General features: G+C 42.1%; 1 long non-coding RNA gene across 1 annotated transcript; it reads right to left on the bottom strand.

The window, feature by feature from the left end:
- Window positions 1-340: 340 nt before the first annotated feature.
- LOC120400457 lies at window positions 341-18,686 on the bottom strand. The gene is made up of 3 exons (XR_005595823.1): window positions 18,472-18,686; window positions 4,863-4,954; window positions 341-499 (listed from the first exon to the last, which is right to left on the bottom strand). It is a non-coding gene; the product is annotated as an uncharacterized LOC120400457 (long non-coding RNA).
- Window positions 18,687-19,175: the final 489 nt, after the last annotated feature.

Here is a 19,175-nt window from a genome sequence, read left to right as displayed (position 1 = left end):
ACGACCTAGTTTTGTCCAACCTAGTTTTAAATGTTGAAAGTAATAGATCATCCCCATGGAAGACTGTTCCACACACCAATAGATCTCACTGTTGAGAACTTTTCCATGATATTCAGGCTAATTTTCCCTCCTGTTGGTCCTACTTAGGTCTTTACACTCATGCCTTTTTTCTGATATGAGCAAAACCAAACTTAGCATTTTACCAGGTCTATCACACATTTTGTCACCAACCTGCCGTTTCCCCACTTCCAAGAAAAAAACAGTCATGACTGTTCATTTGCTGCTTATCCTCCTACATTGTATGTGCTACATGACAAGGAATGTGTCTTACCATATATTTGGATAGTACCTGCCACACTGTGGATGTCTGTCTATATCCATCTGTTGTCTCCTGTCTTATACTTAGATTGTAATCCTTTGGGGCCAGAGCCATCTTTCTGTTCTGTGATTCTATAACACCTACAGCGGGGTCTGGGTCTATGACTAGGGCTCCAAGAAGCTATGGTATTACAAATAAATCATATTATTATTAATAATTATTAATCAAACATTATTTATTATTGTTGTTAATTAAGGAGGAAGATGTATTTAGGCCTTGTTCCCTTAGCCTTCAGCTATTACTGCAGGAGCTGAGTATTCACTGACATTTTAATAACTTTTGCAAGGGATGGTTGTTCAAACAAGCTGGGGTTCTGAGGTGGCTAATGAGTCTTGTGTCTTACGTAGCATTTACACACAGTGGCCCTAACCTTTGGATCTGGCTGAGCTGCACTAAACACAGAACCACCAGGAGCTGAGTAAAAGGTAGGACACCTTTAAATAAGTAAGTTAGAGCAGCCTAAGGGCTGTAGTATTGACTTCCAGACCCGGTTGCCATCACCACAGAGGGAAGGGCCAGAAAAGTGCCCAGGGGCTGGTCCATTGGCTATTTAATTGTCACAGCTGACTGAAACCGAGGTCCAGAGAAGTTAAGACCATCACTTTCAAACTTGGGTGGATAAAGTTAGTCACCTAAATCCATATTTATATACCTAAATAAGAGTCATGTTTTCAGAAGTGCTGATCCCCTGTAAGTCCCATTAAAGTTTATGGGAGTTGTGAGTGCTCAGCACCTCTGGATTTAGGTCGCTAACTTTTATCACCCAAGTTGGAAAATTGAGTCCTGTGTGACTTGACCAAGGCTGGAGAGTTCTGTGGCTGAGATCAGACCCTTGCTCTGTCCATCAGACTATACTGCCTTTTACTCTAGCTGGCTGCCCCTGCTTGTGACCAGAGGTTACACTGGTGGCTGAGATGCAGGTTAAAGGGGAGATGGCAGTGACTGTAGTAGCCTAGGTGGCACTGCCTCCTACAGTTGATCTGGGAACTTCCCCAGCTCTGCTTTTTCCATACCCCAAAGGCCAGTCCTGGGTGGCTGTGAGGGGGCTGTGATTCTGTTATGAGCTGCAGGAGAAAATCAGTGGGAAGCCTGTATCTGTTCACATTGTTAGAGTTTCCAGGCTATGATCTGGAGGGAGAGGGCTAGCTGTGTGCTTTCTTGTCACATGAAAACTGAGATTCTCTGTTACATTCCAAGCTCTCTTAACCCAGGGGATGCCTCAAGCCATGGGCTCCGTGGTCTCACAATATCTGACTTTGCCCTTTTATTAAGGCCTTACACAAATGGAGACCTCTCTTGGTATCAGTTCTGGGGGTGGGCGGGGAGGAGGGAGCTTATGGTCAATGCATTGCTTCCTCTGAAAAAGTGGCCTCTTATGTCGGACATGGTACATTTTTTTTTATTGTCAAATTGCTGCAAATGCTGAGCAAGATTGTGCCTGGCTTTAGGGCATGTGGGTATGGGCGGTGGAGGGGGGGGGGCGGTGAGGGGAAATAAGGCTCAAAGGGGCCTTTCCCCGCCTTCTGTGCTCTGGTCAAAGGCCAGATATAGTTGCGACCCCTGTGCTTGAGAAGTGCAGGGACTTCTCCTTCCTAACACCTTTGTAGATGCAATTCACCCCAAAAGCTGGGTGCATCAGATGCATAAATCTGCACCATCTGAAAGGAAGGTCCAGTGTTCATCTTTCCCGTATGCAGGAGGAGCTGTGGAGGCACGCTCCATCCTTGCTTAACTGCATGAGCTCTCCCTAGTATATGGGGCAAGATGCGAGGCAGAGACTACCCCATGTATCAGGTGTATCACTTTAAAGTGCTGGTTCTTTACTGGGTCATCAGCCTTCAGGAGAATGCTACCATGTGCACCGGAACATATGAAAATGGCCGTACTGGGTCAGACTAATGGTCCATCTAGCCCAATATCCTTTCTTTTCATCATGGAGGTGCCAGATGCTTCAGAGAGAATGAACAGAACATGGTAATTTATCGAGTGATCCACCCCCTGTCATCAGTGGTGGATTAGCTACTGGGCCAATGGGCCCCGTGCCCAGGGGCCCCAGCCAATTGGGGGGCCCCCAGAAAAATGGGTGCCTCTGTGCTCCAATCTGCTCCGACCGGCGCTCCCGCCAGGAAGTGGTGTCAGGGTGCGGAAGCTTCCCCTGCTCCTTGGTAGGAGCGCCAGGAGGGCAGAGCATTGCAAGCCCCTGCACCCTGACCCCATTTCCCCAGCAGGAGCACTGATGGGGGTGGGGGACCCCACTTGCTCTGGCCCAGGGCCCCACAAACCCCTAATTTACCTCTGTCTGCAGCTTTTGGTATGTAGCAGCAAAAATCAGTGAGGAAGGGCTTAATGTCATGCTGATTAACTTGGCAGATATATACAAACCCAGTGCTCCTCAATGGATATATAAATATTTTGATGCAAGGCCACTTACCACTGGCACCAAAGATATAATGTCACCTGTATTTGTGTTTACCTGCCACCTGGATTTCTCACTGTGAAATTGCTTCTGTTTTGAGCACTTAATTACATGTGTGTGCATATATTTTTGCTATCACTGCTGCTAAGTGAGTCTGGAAATGTATTGACGGTGCCTTCATTTGCAGGTTATGTCCTTTACCTATTCACCTTCTTTTGCTTTCTTCAGATACATAGGGAATTTCTTGCAAGTGCCAAACTGACAAATTTGGAAACTGGAGTCTTTTGTTTGTCAACAGGATGATTAGAAGGGATGAGGTGCTGCCTCAGTCTGGGGAATTGTTAGGCAGTGAGTGTAATGATTTGGTGGCTGTTAGCAAATCAAATTGGAGATACTGGGAGGGATGGCCTGAGACAGCTCTATGTAGAGAAAGTGGGAGGTGACAGTGTTTCTGGGATGGTGGCAAAGAGTTGGAGTAGGAGGATGTAGCTGTAGGATGTGGGAGTGGGATGGTGAAGGGAACTGCAATGGAAGGAACTGGCTGGGGTCAGTGGATAGGACTTGAAGGAGAAATAGTGGCGGCAGGGTACTGAAGCATACAAAATCACTGCTACCATATGGTAAAGGCTTTCTTTAGCATCAAGGCTCTGTTCAGGAGCAGAATTCCTGCAAGATTTCTAGAATTGCATACACATCATTCCTGGGACATATCCCATCCCTTATAACTACTGCACCAATCACAGGTCAAGTCTCCCCACATTGTCCAATCAAAGCGTCTCTACCCTGGTCTGAAAAGACCATATGCAGCATAGTTCAGTCTGTGCCCATTCAGATTGTCTGAGACTGCCAACAAGGTCTGGATTTGTGATGAAACCCCCATCCTCACTCATTAACACAGGCCACAAAACAACTGTCAGATAGTGACAGCTATTAATCACTAGTGACCTTTGACAGATGATAGACTCTACAGATTATTAGCAGACCCTAGAGCCAGCCAGTATCTCTGCTTTGCCTCCTTGGTAGAGACTGGTCAGATCAGATGTGGTTCTATTTTCCTTTTTAATATGTCAATGGGCAGGTTTTGGCTTAACAAATCGTCTCTGGGCCCCAGTTTGTATAGTGAATCCCTGGAGTCTGTAAAGACTCAGTAAATGGCTCTATCAAATAGCGATGAGATTTATCTATCTATCTATCCCAATACTTATGTAATCCTCACTGCTGTAGCATCTAAGCACCTAGCTGAGGGTGCAGGCTTTGATTTTGGTTTAGAAAAAAATCACTAGTTGAGGGTTTTATATTGAAAAAACAGAATCTGGGCAAATTGGACCTTGGCTCCATTTTACTTGAAGCACAAAAGTTGGAAGGGTGGAGATGAAGTTAGATAGTCTCATTCTGGTTTGATTCCATTTCCCCTTCTCATGTGTGTGGTTACAGGCAACCACAGCACAGGCTGCTTGAAATGTGGTAGCCAAGGCACGGGGCACTGACATTACCGTTGCAATGCACTAGCTCTTTGGCAGGCACTCTATCACTGTAAATTCATTTAAACAGCCTTAGTGATAATTCCTAGTTTCTAGAATCCTACAAATGCAGTGACTGCTTTTCTTACTGTCAGATGTGACACATATTTATCATTTAAAAGCAAAAATATTGTGCTCTATCTCTGCTATTGCAAAACAAATAATTAATAATAACAGTAGAATTGCGCTGGAGGAGGTGAGGGGGAACGTTTTGGAATGACTCTAATAAGAAAAATAATGATTAAATGTTGTGGTGCTGTATAATGTTATAATTGGATGGCACAGTTACATTTTGTTTACCTTATTGGTAATGCAATTTATTTTCACACACTTTGAGAATATTAAGTGTGAGCTGGACCTCAGAGGAGAGCCAAGGCTACACTGATATATTTCCCCTGGACCTTAGTGGGCTTGGGAAGTATAGGATCACATGCAAACTACTCTTGAAGGGTTAAATGACACTGATTTGTAAAAGGTTGCTCTTTGATTTTCTGGATATAATTACAAAAACAAATCTTTGTTATTGATAGCTGAAGGGCCTTCCTACCTGCAAATTTCATCTCGGGAGAATTGTGATGTTTTCCTTTGTAAATTGTGGTGACATGTTGCCACATAGCTGTTGTGGGTGGTGATGGATCTCTACGTGTATAAAAAACAAAAAGCATCTTCATGTTAGTGGAAACTGAAAAGCTCCTCTGCTTTATTAGTATATATTTTTAGTTAGGGAATGTGTGCTTTTGTGAAAAGTTCCAGACTTAGTCATGGAGACTGGAGGCCAAAGCAAGTTGAGCTCAAGCAGTGGAAGTGTAGATATCCCTACATTGGTCCCAACAACTGTAACCTGGAGAAGCTACTCCCAGGGCTGAAAGGTAATTCAGTCTGATGAGTTAGTCCTCAGAACCTGTTAGTGCCATACAAATTGTACAGTAAGACCAAGGTACAGGCCGGAGCTGGAACCCTGAATCTAAACACTCCAAACATTGAGGGGGTTCAGAATTCTGCCATAATTTTGTGGATCTCAGTTTCATGTTGTCACCACAGTCTGCAATGGAGATTAAAGGTTGCTATAACTGACAAGAATTTCTTTAACGTTGGGATTTGCAAAGAGCCCTAATGCATTTAAGGTGCCTAGACTGCTTGACTTTCAATGGCAGCTGGGTACCTTTCTTACATTCCTTAGACAATCCCTTCTTTCATCTCTAGCACAGGCAGTAAGCTATGAGCCAGTTATTCAGTTGGTGTAAAGTGATGTAGCTCTGCTGAAGTAAATAGAGCTGCATTGATTTACATGTCAGGGATAGTGTAGATATACTTGGTCCCTCCGCAGCATAACCTCTTGGGGTCCCTTCCAGCCCCAGATTTCTATGAATCTGTGATTCTATGTTGAAAAGCTAACCTTGTCTCTGTATATACCCCAATCCCAACTCTGCTCAAACTCTGGGGAGGTAAAGGGCACTGCCATCTGGACCCACATCTTGGACCCTGAACTCATCTCTACAAGAACTGAACAGAGATCTCCAACGGTCACTGGTCATTAACAGTCTGGGCTAGAGCTGAATTGGCATCATAGATGTAAACAGCTCTGAGGTTCTGTTTTACCAGACCTTCTGTTCAATGTGTATGTAAGACTGCTAGAAGGGTTGGTGAAGTGATAAGAGCTGCTGTGCTTTCCATACGCTGATAATGCCCAGCTCCAATATCCATCTCATTTGACCTGCCTGAGTGATAGAAGGGATTGGGTGGGAGCTTGTTTGCTGAGGCTGAATCCAGAAAAGATGAAGATGACTGTCTAAGGGCCTGGAAGAAATGGTGGAAAATAGAACATCTTCTCCCAAAGGAGCAGGATGAGGGAGTTTGGATGTTTGGCATTGGGTGATATTTTGTATGGTAGACTTTATTTTATTAGGTTTCAGAGTAGCAGCCGTGTTAGTCTGTATCTGCAAAAAGAACAGGAGTACTTGTGGCACCTTAAAGACTAACAAATTTATTTTAGCATGAGCTTTCGTGAGCTGCAGCTCACTTCTTCGGATGCATAGAATGGAACACACAGACAGGAGATATTTATACATACAGAGAACATGAAAAGGTGGAAGTATGCATACCAACAGGAAGAGTCTAATCAATTGAGATGAGCTATCATCAGCAGGAGGAAAAAAAACTTTTTGAAGTGATAATTAAGATGGCCCTGTATGTATAAATATCTCCTGTCTGTGTGTTCCATTCTATGCATCCGAAGAAGTGAGCTGCAGCTCACGAAAGCTCATGCTAAAATAAATTTGTTAGTCTTTAAGGTGCCACAAGTACTCCTGTTCTTTTTATTTTATTAAGATCCATTCCTGGATGGGCTCATGCACTGAGTGATGACTGTTATATTTTGTTGTATTATTAAGAGGGCTGCATCTTAATGTTGGTTAGTTGTGAGTCTTTGGGTTTGTAACTGAATTGCTTTTTGTTTTGTACAAATTATACTATCAGTGAGGTGTGAGATTAAATGAAAATAAACAAGACAGGCCATCACCACTCCCTATTATGTTGTCTCATCCCCAAGCTCTATCACTTTAAATGATCGTCTCCTGGTTATAACAGACAGGTGGTGGTGTGGAGTCAGAGTCCTTCGGATAGAACCCCCTGCCTAATAAAGAATCTGTATGTGGAGAATGGAGGAAGGGTTATGTGTGTTTTTCAATTATTATTAAATAGAGCTGGAAGGACAATTTTAGTCAAAACAATTTTCTATCAGAAAATGCCATTTTGATGAAAACTATTTTTTTGTGTGAAATTCTATTGATTTCAATTAAATGTTGTTTGGAAAAAATTGAAACACCTATTTTGAAAATGTTGAGGTGTCCTATTTTGTCATTTTTTAGAGTGAATTTTTTTTTTCAAAATGGCTTTTAGTTTACAAATTTATTTAAGAAGGGTCCAAATATAAACAAAACATTTTAAATTTATTGAAATGAAATATTCCAATATTTTTCAAAGTAAAACCTTTTATCGGCCCCAAATAATACTTTTTCCAGAATAATTTCATGAACATTTTTGTAATGTTGGCTTTTTGTCCTGAATTGGGATGACTTTTGTTTGACATTTTTTTGTTGGATGCAAAATCAGTTTTTCAACCATCTATATTATTAAAGTCCTTTTGAGTCCTGTGTGTGTGTGTGTAGGGTTGTCTCAAAGTACAATTTGTCTAAAGGAATCCCCCAGTATGAGAGTATCCTCTGTCTTATACTATCACCATTTGCCTGACCCTCATTTACATTAAAGCCACTTGACACTGCCACTTTACACTTCAGTATAAAGTAGCATACATTACTTAGGGGACAGTGGGCAAGGCAAGAATGTATGTCACTGAGGGACACTGAAACCTGAATTCCCCTCTTCTATTACAGAAATGCCTGTGCTGATCCACTATGAACATTCCACAGTGTACAATCCCCGTTATGATTCTTCCTTTCTAAGCCCTGGTGAGCTGGGCTAGTGGTTCCCCATTGAGCTTCAGAATGACAAATCTAAGGCTATGTTTTCAAGAGCTCTAAGACTTTTATTTTTATACAGTTCCTGCAAGGTACTGCTGTGCTTGTTTTCTTATCAATTCGTTTTCTTTTTTGTTGCTGCATTTACTCTATATTTAGCACATGTTAAAAGAGGCCAAATAGATTGGACAGATACAAAATCACACAGTAGGGCCTTATTTACCATACTGTAATAATTATGTAGCACAAACCTAACGCCTTTTTTTACTACCATACTTTTCTTTTCTTTTTCTGCCTCTTTCTTTTGTGGGAGCTGCAGTTGCTCAATACCTCTGAAAATCAGGTCACATTTACTAAAAGATACATAGTGAAGCTTAACTTTTGGCACCCAGATTTGAATAATTTGGTCTGATTGTATTATAATTAAGATCTGTTGTTATATACATTCACTGCAGTAAGCTATGTTAAAGCAATCCTAAGGCTACAAAGAACTCAAAAGTCATTAAATATTAAAGTTAAGGTTGCAGGCTCAATTTTAACTTCACCTCCATGAGCATATGCATTATGACACAGGCTTTAATTATAGGAGCACATTCTATTTCCCCTGCATGCCCAATATTCTGAACAACCTATCCTATTCTGATACATCTAGAATAATATGTGATTAAGCACTGCACTGAACATTGCATGTGCACAAAGGAGGATTATTAAAGACGCACACTTAAATTTTACTATTGTAATTCAAATTTTGTTGATTTGTAATAAACATGAAATCTAAATGATGCATTGATGTGGGTTGTTTTTTTTATAACTTCCTGGAGTTTAAAAACAAAAAACAACACCCCCCTCCCCACACACACACCAAACAACCCACCCAGCCAACCAACAGAAGAAAGGATACTTACTAATTCTATAACTAACAGGCACCTGTTGGCAAAAGTCTATCTATCTTTCATTGTCATTAGCAAACTGCTCTCTTGAGACCCAATCCTGTTCCCATGGAAGTCAATGCAGAAATCCAGTGACAGATGCTAGATTTATATATATGATGGGTCAGGCAGGGGATTTTCAGTACAGTTCCGTCAGTTCTGGTGGTTAGTTCCCTGGCTGATCTGTTGAATGGCCGTATGGGCTAGTACTGGACATGGAACTGTGTAGTGCTGGGGTCTGTTCACTGCTCGACCACTGTCATATGGTGTGATATCTGGCAAATCACTTGTGCTCTTTCTCATTTTTCCCATTTGGATAATGGAGACAAAAAATACTTTGATACCTCACTGTGGTGATGTGAGGGTTGGTTAGCTAATGAACATACAAAGTTCCAAGTATTAGTATTATCTGTCAGAGCCCAAACCTGTTGACTTCCACTGCACAAATGCAAGACATCTCTCTTCTTTTAAAGTGTTTCTTTGAGGGGTAATTGGTTATGTGTAATTGCTGAGGTTTTTTGAGGAATGTTCTTTGCTTTTTGTTTCTTGGAAAAGAGTAAAACTTGTATATATTTAAACAAATGTTGTACATGACCCCAAACCCATGGTGGGTACGGCTTCTTTGATTGATTGATAAATCAATCAATACATATTAAGGGGAAGTGAGGAGGGTCCAGATTTTTGTCCCATCTGTTTCTAACTTAAGCATAATCATCGGTTTATTATAGTTATGTGTGAAAATATAGCTACAGCTTTCAGTATGTTTCAGGTCTCTCATGCACTGCTTCCCTCCAGTGGCCTCAGTATTCTTAGGGAGATAGATGACTATATCGGAAAGTTAGCCACACATAATTTGTCACCTCTTGGCATCAGTGACAATAGTCTCTCTTCTTTGGAAATGCACAGAGGTAGGATAGCGAGGAAGCTAAATAACTTCTCACCCTTAGGACTTAGTTCTTTCAACTCAGTGCTGAAGGCAGCTGGAAGCTGGAGTGGGAAAACTAAACTACTGGAGCATTGCATGTTTAACACGGCATGTGAATATGAATGAGAGGACTTTAGTTTTCACTGAGGCCAACTCTTGAAAATTGTCTTGAAAGAAATATTGACAGTGTGATCACAAAAAAAGTTCCCCTGAAAAGAGATTTTTTTAATTATCTATTATCTAAATCTATTATCGGTCTCGTTATTGACAAATTGGAAGAAATGACAGAAGAAATGGCAGCCGCCGGACTCGGGACTTTGAAAATGAGCTTGTCAGAAAAATTAAGAAATACACTGCACTGGCAGGGAGATGGATTGGATGATCTCACAGGTCTTTTTTGTCTCTAATTGCTAGGATTTTATGATGTTTTTCTACAGTATGGAGAGCAAGGAAATTGATTAATGGTCTAGAGGGTTTGATGTATGAAGAGAGTTGAAATGAACTGAATATGTATTGCTTGTCCAAACTATGACTAAGAGGGGGATATGCTAAGCATCTGCAAAAGTACTTGAAGAGTGGAAGGGAGAGGAGTTGGATACCGTGGTTCCAGGAGTCAGGTGAAATTTAGTATAAATATTAGAAATAATCTCCTAGCATTGAGTTCTATTGTGCTCTTGTAAAGCCTCCCAAGGCAAGTGGTGGAAGCACCATCCCTTGAATCATTTAAATCTGGCTGGACAAAGGGCTGGAGGATATACTGAAGGCAACAATCTGGCCACAAGCGAGGAAAGTGGATTGGATTATCTGATGGACAATATTTACTTGATATTGGTAGTATAGTACTAATTTAAAAATGGCATCTAGAACATAACCACTTAAGGAGCTCTATTTGGGGTGACATCACCTCAGCAGAGCCCTGCTGTGGTGACCAGATCCCCTCCCCGGTCCTTAACTTCCCTCTTGCTAGACCAGACCACAGCATGCCTGCAGACAGTGAGAAGTAGTCTGAGAACAGGGTATGCCTTGGCCCATCTGAAGACCACTGACTGGCTTCCCTGCTTCCCACCTTACAAAGGGCTCTTGTGGAGAGGTGTCTCTGCTAAGATTCCCTCACCATCCTGCCCAGCAGAATACTCTGGGTGAGGGAGCCTGCTGTCAATGTTCTTGCCTCCCAACAGAGGGTCCTGTGTGTGGAGACCCTCATGCCACTCCATGAGAGGGCTTTCTGTGGGGCCACCACCCGCACCACACTGTCACACAGCTGAAGCCTTCTGCTTAGTTGGTGTCAGCAATGTCTGCACCCCATAGTTTTCAGGAAGGGCAGCAGGTGATCCACCCAACCAGAACCTCTGCTCCTGGGGGTAATGCTATCTTGGTCACATCCTCCCAGGCAGTCCCAAAAATATTCTCCTTCAAATCTCTTCATTAGCCTCAAAACTCTTTCAGACAAGTTACCATCCCAGCACTATCCCTCCCACAAGCCTTTGGCTATGAAACAGACCATATCTGCCACATGCTTTCCTTGTAATACAACAAAGTGTTCCCTCCTCATTGTTTGCTGTTATCTGCCCCTTCCCTGCAGTCACTTCCAGGAGACTATTTTCATTATTTGCTATGTTGTCTGTGTGATTTTAATTGTAAGCTCTGCTGGGAAGGGACCATGTCAGTAAACCACCATGCAAACCTATGGCACTGTGTTATACAGCCATGATGGTGCTCTTCTGGGTTTGAGAAAGTCTGTTTGCTGGTGAGATTAATTAACTGCATATGCTGCATGCTAACAGAGGGGGTTTGTATTGTAACCATAAACCTGTTTGACTCCGCTATAAATAAAGCTGTGGCTGTCATCCCCCAAGTAAATAAATGTGGCATCTGGCTGTTTTGATTGGCACAGGCCTGGAAATGGTGGTGGTTTGCCAGGTTATGTAATATGAATATAAACAGGGTCAGGTGTACATTTTCTGTTTGATGCCCCCTGCTATACTTCCTTTGTCTTTCCCCCCCACCCTCCCCAGACCTTGATGGCACCCAGTGATTTTGGATTAATTTATTTGCCATCATCAGATGATTGATGCTGTTTCGCTTTGGTACTTTGTAACGTTCCAATTCTTTAGTTGTCAGCATGACAAGCACTCAGTGATTAATTAGAGCCTGTATTTTGTTCCTTTATTGTTGCTGTTCAGTCAAAGCTAAATTCTTGTTTTCCAGCAAATAATAAATATTCCCAAATGCAGGATTTTAGGATTTAGACCAGAGTATCCTCCTTTATTCTTTTCTATTACTGAGGATTTCCTTTAGCAAATTTATATGCTCGTGAAAGAAAGGTGACAAATTGACAGCTTTTCAGAAAGAAACCCTGAGTTTGCTTACAAAATTGGTACAGCACCGCAAGCATGACTACTGTGCCCCTTGAGTGTGGTTCAACCCTTTCTCCTCTCAGGACAACTAGAGAGTAATTAAAGCCAGGTCTACACTACAGACTTCTGCTGGCACAGCTGTGTCAGTCGATGGTGTGGTCCCTGACTGACATAGTTGTGCTTTACTGGTATCGCTTGTTTTGCTTATGGGAAATGGTTTTATTTTATCGGTAAAAAGTGCCTCTTTGTCAGTATGGTTACAGCCACTAGGAGTGATTTGTTGGTATAGAATGCTGGTATTCCGTATTGGTAAAGTGCTCATAGTGGAGACATGGCCTAAATCTGGATCTCTGCTCAGACTGCCAAAGAACCTACTAAGCAACACTAATTATGGTGGTGGCTTTGGGATGGTTGACAAAGGTTCCCTGGGAATAATCTGAACCAGAGACTGTGGGGCGCGCTCCCCTACAGGTGTGCCGAGGAACATTCATGGGGACACGGCGGGACCCAGGCCAGCCCTCATAGGTGGAGGGGAGGGAGCGCCACCTAGCCCCGTTCTGCTCCCAGCTCTGCTCCAGCCCTGCCATGTGCCCAGCCTCGGCCCCTGACCCTGGCCCCTCGGCCCCAGAGGCAGACCCACTCCCGACTACAGCTCCTGGGGGGCGCATATTATATTGGGGTAAAGGGGGCGTGACTTAAAAAGTTTGGGGGCCACTGATCTAAACCCACTAACTCGTTTCACCTAAGCTGCCATACAAACATAAAAGATGGCAGCTCTGGATCACTATTAATCTGAGTTGGATTGGAACACATGATCCTAAAGAAACAGTATCTGAAATCTCACTACCAATTTCCTGAGCCGTCCATTTCTTGCATATAGCACAGCTTTGAAAAAATGTGTTTGCTTCACACAGGACATGCACATTTTCACAACTGCATGTGAAAAAAATTCAGTAGCAAGTACAGCAATTGCACGTGGCAATGTGCTCATTCTTTTGCATTTGCAGTTGCTCCTGTAAAAAGGTGATAAATTGCTCTTGGAGTTTATGGTCCTAATTTCCTATGACAATTTTTTCCCATTAAGATATCATATAAGATACAAACTCAACGTGTACACTATATGATTCCCATTGTTGGCTGAACCATTATTTTTTCTATTTTTTAATATTGTCGCATATGTGGTATATAACTTTTGGTGGTAAACATTATCTTTCTTCCTTACTGGAGTTTATTAAGTGTTTCATCTAATTTATTTTTGATGCTTTGAATTTTTTGTTTCCACTATTTGTATGACTGACTGCAACTGAAGTTAGAGCAACTTAGCTCATTAGAAAATCAAACAAATTAGCTGAAGTAAATTAGAAAAGTAAAATTCATATTATAATATTTCTACTGGTTGGTTATAGTCTTCCTTTATGGAAAATTCAATACAAAGTTAATTTAAAAAGATAAGCAAAAAGCAAGAAAAAACAGTTCACAATCCTCTATCAGTTCAATTTATGGTGTTGAATAGATGCTTACTTTCATTTGGAGACATATAAATGTCATTTTTGAGCTACTGATTCTGGCAAAGGAGTGAGGATCACCTATGGAAGATTAGTGCCATGAAAGTCTCATGCCTATTTAAGGACAAGTACACATTTCATGCACAACCTTTATTCCATGCATGTGTGATCCTTGCCTAATTGCTAGCACAGGCATGCCCATCTTTTCCAGTATTTTTTAAACATGAGTTGAATTTTCTACTTGGAATTTTAATTGTAAACTGCTGTGAAAAAAGCATCATATTTCCAAAGGTGCGTAATGGTGAAAACACTGAGGTTTTATTAATGATCACAAAGCTGCTTGACAGAATTAAACTTAACCATGAGGAAAAAAATTTACCTCTTCTCTGCCTTTAGCAAGATTAATTATATAGTTCATATAGAGTAGAGTATAATGGGCTGATTAAATTGTGTTTATGAAGTTTTGCTACACTGCCACAACAGTAACAGAAATTCTGGGCACACTGCGAGTTCAGTTTTTATTAAAATTTGGCGTCTTTAAATATCATTATTAATTTGATGATAGCTTTACACTTTTTTTCTTATAGCCCTTGATACACAGATAGTTCTTCATAGAATATTACAGTTTGTTCTCTGGATTTTGATGATATTCCTTGGTGGCAATACCATTGTTTCTGAAACTTTGCTATTTCTTGGGGGCTGCTTTGTATTTTTTTGGTGGCATAGCTTTTCCTTTGGCCTAACCTATAGGCCGACTTTGATAAATTAAAAGAATGTTATTTAGATTGCAAAGTTAAACACTAGAAAATACCAGATTTACAATGGTCTGTGCAACCTTAATTTGGACCCCTTGAGCATCCAACCTGTGCAATAGGCAGGGATTCTGGGGAAAAATTAATATGTGATCATGTAATTGCAGAGTGTGCCATAATGTACATGCACAAGGGGCCAAATTAAAGTTTCATGGGAAACCATAAATCTGGCACTTAAAAAACTTCTGAATGTTTGATTTTGCACCCTAAATAATATTCTTTTAACTTACCATTTTGTATGTAATTTCCTATGTTTTTTTCAAAAAGAGAATGATAAAAAAATATTCTATTATGTACAACTGTAAGAAGCACTCCAGCAGGGTTCAAACTCTGAGCATTCAGCACTGCAACACAGACTTTTGTCACTTCAACTAAAGGAGTGACTGCAATAGTTGTCAGCAGGAGAAGGCTGTTATCCCAGAATGGGAGGGTGGGCTTCTTGCACCATTTGCTGAGATCTGCAGGGGGTGGTGGTTATGGTTAGTGTCTGGCTCAGCATCTCTCATCAGCCTGGGAGCTGCCCAATATGATGCCCTACGGGGTGGGTACCCATGTGCTGGATCTGGGGGGCTGACAGGGGAGCTTGGCGTCACTCTTTATTTCCTGTCATCAGCCTGGGAGTAGGGGGAGCTCTAGATCTATGTTGTGCCCTCTGCGGAGAAGGGGAAAATGGGACACTGGGGCTATGTGGTTGGTCTGAGGTGCTGTAGGAGTTCCTGCCTCATACAGTGCCCCCAGGAGAGATGCCAGGAATGTTGCGGGGCGGGGGAGGGAAAGGGGTTGTTGGGAAAGCCCATCACTGCTTTCACCCCATCTTCATCCTGCTACAGCTGTTCTGGCAGTTCCCAGGCATTACTAGCCCAGATTATGCGGTTGCTTCTTTGGTGATGGCAGGCCCAGGTGCTTTAGAAAGTTCAGTGATTGGGACAGGGTGCTAAAATTTCCCTATGGAAAGTAAGTAAAAGAAGGAGAATGACTATTTTTAACACATTACAACTCTGTAGCTAAATCTGAATGGAATTGCACAAAGACAACAAATCCAGGAAAAACAACCCGAAAGAAAAATGCTACAACCTCATCTCCCAAGAACTTACCTCAGGGACCATCTACATGCTTCCCAAGAAACACACAGAAGGGAACCCAGGCAGACCCATCATATCTAGCTATGGCACTCTTACTGAAGGAATATCATGGCTCAGAGAAATCATCCTCAAATTGCTCACCACACAAAGGGCCAGCTTCCTCCAGGACACAACCAACTTCCTCCAAAAACTCAGCAACAGCAACAGCTTCCTTCAGAACACCATACTTCCCACCAGGGATGTCACCTCCCTGTACACCAACATCCCTCACAATGACAGCATTGCTGCCTGCCTCAAATATCTACAAGACAATGGACAACACTCATGCTATGTCTGCACTAGAGAATTTACAGCAGCATAGCTGTATCAATGCAGCTGCGGCACTGTAAGATTGCCTGTGTAGCCGCTCTATGCTGATGGGAGAAGCTGTCCTATTGACATAATTAAACCACCCCCAATGAGCAGCGGTAGCCATGTCGGTGGTGGAGCATCTCCCGCTGACACAGCACTGTCCACACTGGTACTTCTGTCGGTGTAACTTATTTCGCTCAGGGGGTGTGTTTTTTCAGATCCCTGAGCGACATTAGTTACACCGACAAAAGTGCCAGTGTAGACATACTCTCAGATATCCACCCCAAACACCCCGTCAAACTCGTCCGTGTCTTTATTATCCATAACAATTTTACATTCAACAAACACTTTGTCCAAACCATGGGAATAGCCCTGGGTACTAAGATGGCTCCCCAATATGCTAATCTCTTCATCAGTCACCTTGAAGAAAAATTTCTGGACAATTGCACCATGAAACCAGTGATAAACATGACATACATTGATGATATTTTCATTCTCTGGACTGATGACAAACTCCCTCACAGATTTCCACCACAATTTCAACAGCCACCATGCATCCAGCAAAATCTCTCTAGAACACTCCCACACCAGCATCGACTTCTAGGTACTGTGATCTGCTTCAAAAGTGCGACCCTACAGACAACTAGATATGAGAAAGCCACTGATTACTATATTTCCAGTAACAACCACAAATGCACCAAGAAATCTGTTATCTACAGCCAGGTGCTCAGATACCACGGAACGGGCTCAGAGTAGAAAGTCCAGGATACAAACTGAACACACTCAAATTGCCTTCACCAAACAAGAACACTCCACCAGAGAAGTAGATCACGTCATGGAATGGGCCATCCAGATACCCCGAGAAAACCTGCTTCAATACAGAAAATAAAACCCTTCGACCACACACTCCCTAGTTGTCATCTGACACCACACACTGGAATCCATATAGTGTATAATTAAACAATTACAACCCATACCTGATGGGGACCACAGCCTCAAAGAATTTTTTTCTGAACCCCCACTTCTGGCTTTCAAACAACTCCCCAACCCCACTAAGCTCATCATCAGAAGCAAGCTCTCCACAGACCAGGACACACCAACAAAAAGCAACACCAGACCCTGCCAGAACAACAGATACAAAACCTGCCTATGCATCTCCACTACTATGATGATCAACATACCCCCCACCCCCACCCCCCGCAACACATACCTATCACAACATATGGTGTTCCTCCTCCAGTGCACTAAATGCTCCAGTAAGAACTACGTGGGTGTTTACTGGTTCTTTTCCCCACTACGGAGAATGCACAGGATCACAGATTCTTGAGCTGAAGAAGTATGTCATTTATTTGCTGCTTCAGTGAGTGATCAGTCCACCAAAATAGGGCACAGCATAGGGCTAAATGCAAGTGTACTTCCACATTCAGGTGCTCACCTTAAACACATTGTTACAAAGTTATTCATTATACACTGTATAAGCACTTTCCTCCTAACAGTAAGATTAGTCTGCTAACTCAGTTGTTTATCTGACTGGACTTCTGACCCAGTTGTTTACTTGATCAGGTTGCTGACCAAGCTTTGTACCTGGCTGTTCTCTTTCCTTGATAGACAAGCAGGCAACGTTTCACACTTCCCAGCACCTAAAATTTTTTACATATTACATATTGTATAGTGGGTAAAACCACTATATGAATCCACACAGAAAAATGACAAAAGACCAAAACACCATTTCACCTGTGGATGAACGCTTTTCACAGAGCAGTCACTCCATATCTGACCTCTCAGTCCTCAACCTCAAAGGAAACCTGCACAACACCTTCAACAGATGAGCCTGGGAGCTTAAATTCATAACTTTGCTAGACACTAAAAATCATGGACTTAATAAGGACACAGGATTTATGGTTTATTACAACAACCCACTTACCCCCCCTTTTCCCTAATACTGCAGATGTATAAGCTTGCTACTTCACCTGGAATGGTATCTTAGAGTATGTGTTAACTGCTTATGCTTAACAATCTGTTCCACCTTGTATTTAGCTGTGACACTCTGAGTACCTTTCACCAACTGAAGTTGGTCCAGTAAGTGATATTACCTCACCAACCTTGTCTCACTTCCATAGTGTGCCAAATATCAAAGGCCTGCTGCAAAAATGGAGATGTTAATGGTTTTCAAAAAAAAAAAAAAAGTGGCAAGCATTCTTTGTAATGGAAAGTATTAGGCATCCTAAATAGAGTGGTTGCTACCAACTCCCCCTGTGTTACGGGTGTGACAGGTTCCCCCTAGGGTGCCACCTGGAACTGGGGTACCATTGAGACCTCTAACCCAGCAGCCTGGGCTCCCACTCACACTGTGCTTCTGTGACAAGTTGCAAAGCCCTCCAAGCTTGTCCTTTCACCAGCATTCACATAGGTAGGGACACACCCAGCTGCAGTCATATGCAGGTTCTCTCACCACCAGCCTCCCAGCCTAGGACCCTGAGCAGTACCGTCCTGCCCTGGTCAAATCTGGCCAGTATATGGGTTTAATACCCGGTCCACTTCTCTCTCAATGTGAAGAGAACCATACACACTTGTGGTAACCAAGCTGAGATTTTCCCCAGACACCTTAGTCAAATGCACACTAGTTTTGATTAAAACATAAAATAACTAAGTATATTAACTACAGAAAGATAGATTTTAAGTGATTATAAGTGATAGCAAACAGATCAAAGCAGATTACCTAGTAAATAAACAAAACTGCAAACTGGCCTTAACACAGTAGATAGGTAGGATATAAACCAGCAAATTTTCATCCTGAGTGATAAACAGACTGGCAGATTCTTAAGGCAGAAGCTGCCTTGACTTTGCAGCTTGGGTTTCTCAGGGTAGAAATTATTTTACCCTGGGACCATCACTCCCCCCAGTTCAGTCTTTGTTCCTTGGGTGTTTCCAGGTGTGTTGTTGGAGGGAGAGTGAGGTACCATTATGATGTCATTTCCCCCTTTTATATCTTTTTCCCACTTGCTGGAAAGCTCTTTTGTTATGACCTGGGTCAAACAGTTCCCATTGCGTAGTGCTCTCTCTGAGAGGTTTCTATTATACACAGTTCCTGGGGTAATCCTTGTGCTTGTGTGCATTTCCTCAAGAAGTCATTAACATTGTTTGGCCTTTTTACTGTTGCACCTTAAAGGCTGCTTGTGGGTGTTTTCAACCTCACCACATGTTTCAGTAACACATACATAGTAGGGCTATCAATTAATCACAGTTACCTAACACGATTAACTAAAAAGAAAGAATCACGATTAAAGAAATGAATTATGATTAATCACACTTTTAATCGCACTGTTAAACAATAGAATACCAATGGAAATTTATTACATATTTTTGGTTGTTTTTCTACATTTTCAAATATATTGATTTCAATTACAACACAGAATACAAAGT

Source organism: Mauremys reevesii, linkage group 3 (genome assembly GCF_016161935.1).
Source record: "Mauremys reevesii isolate NIE-2019 linkage group 3, ASM1616193v1, whole genome shotgun sequence".
NCBI lineage: Eukaryota > Metazoa > Chordata > Testudines > Geoemydidae > Mauremys > Mauremys reevesii.
This window is presented reverse-complemented; position numbering and strand designations above follow the sequence as displayed.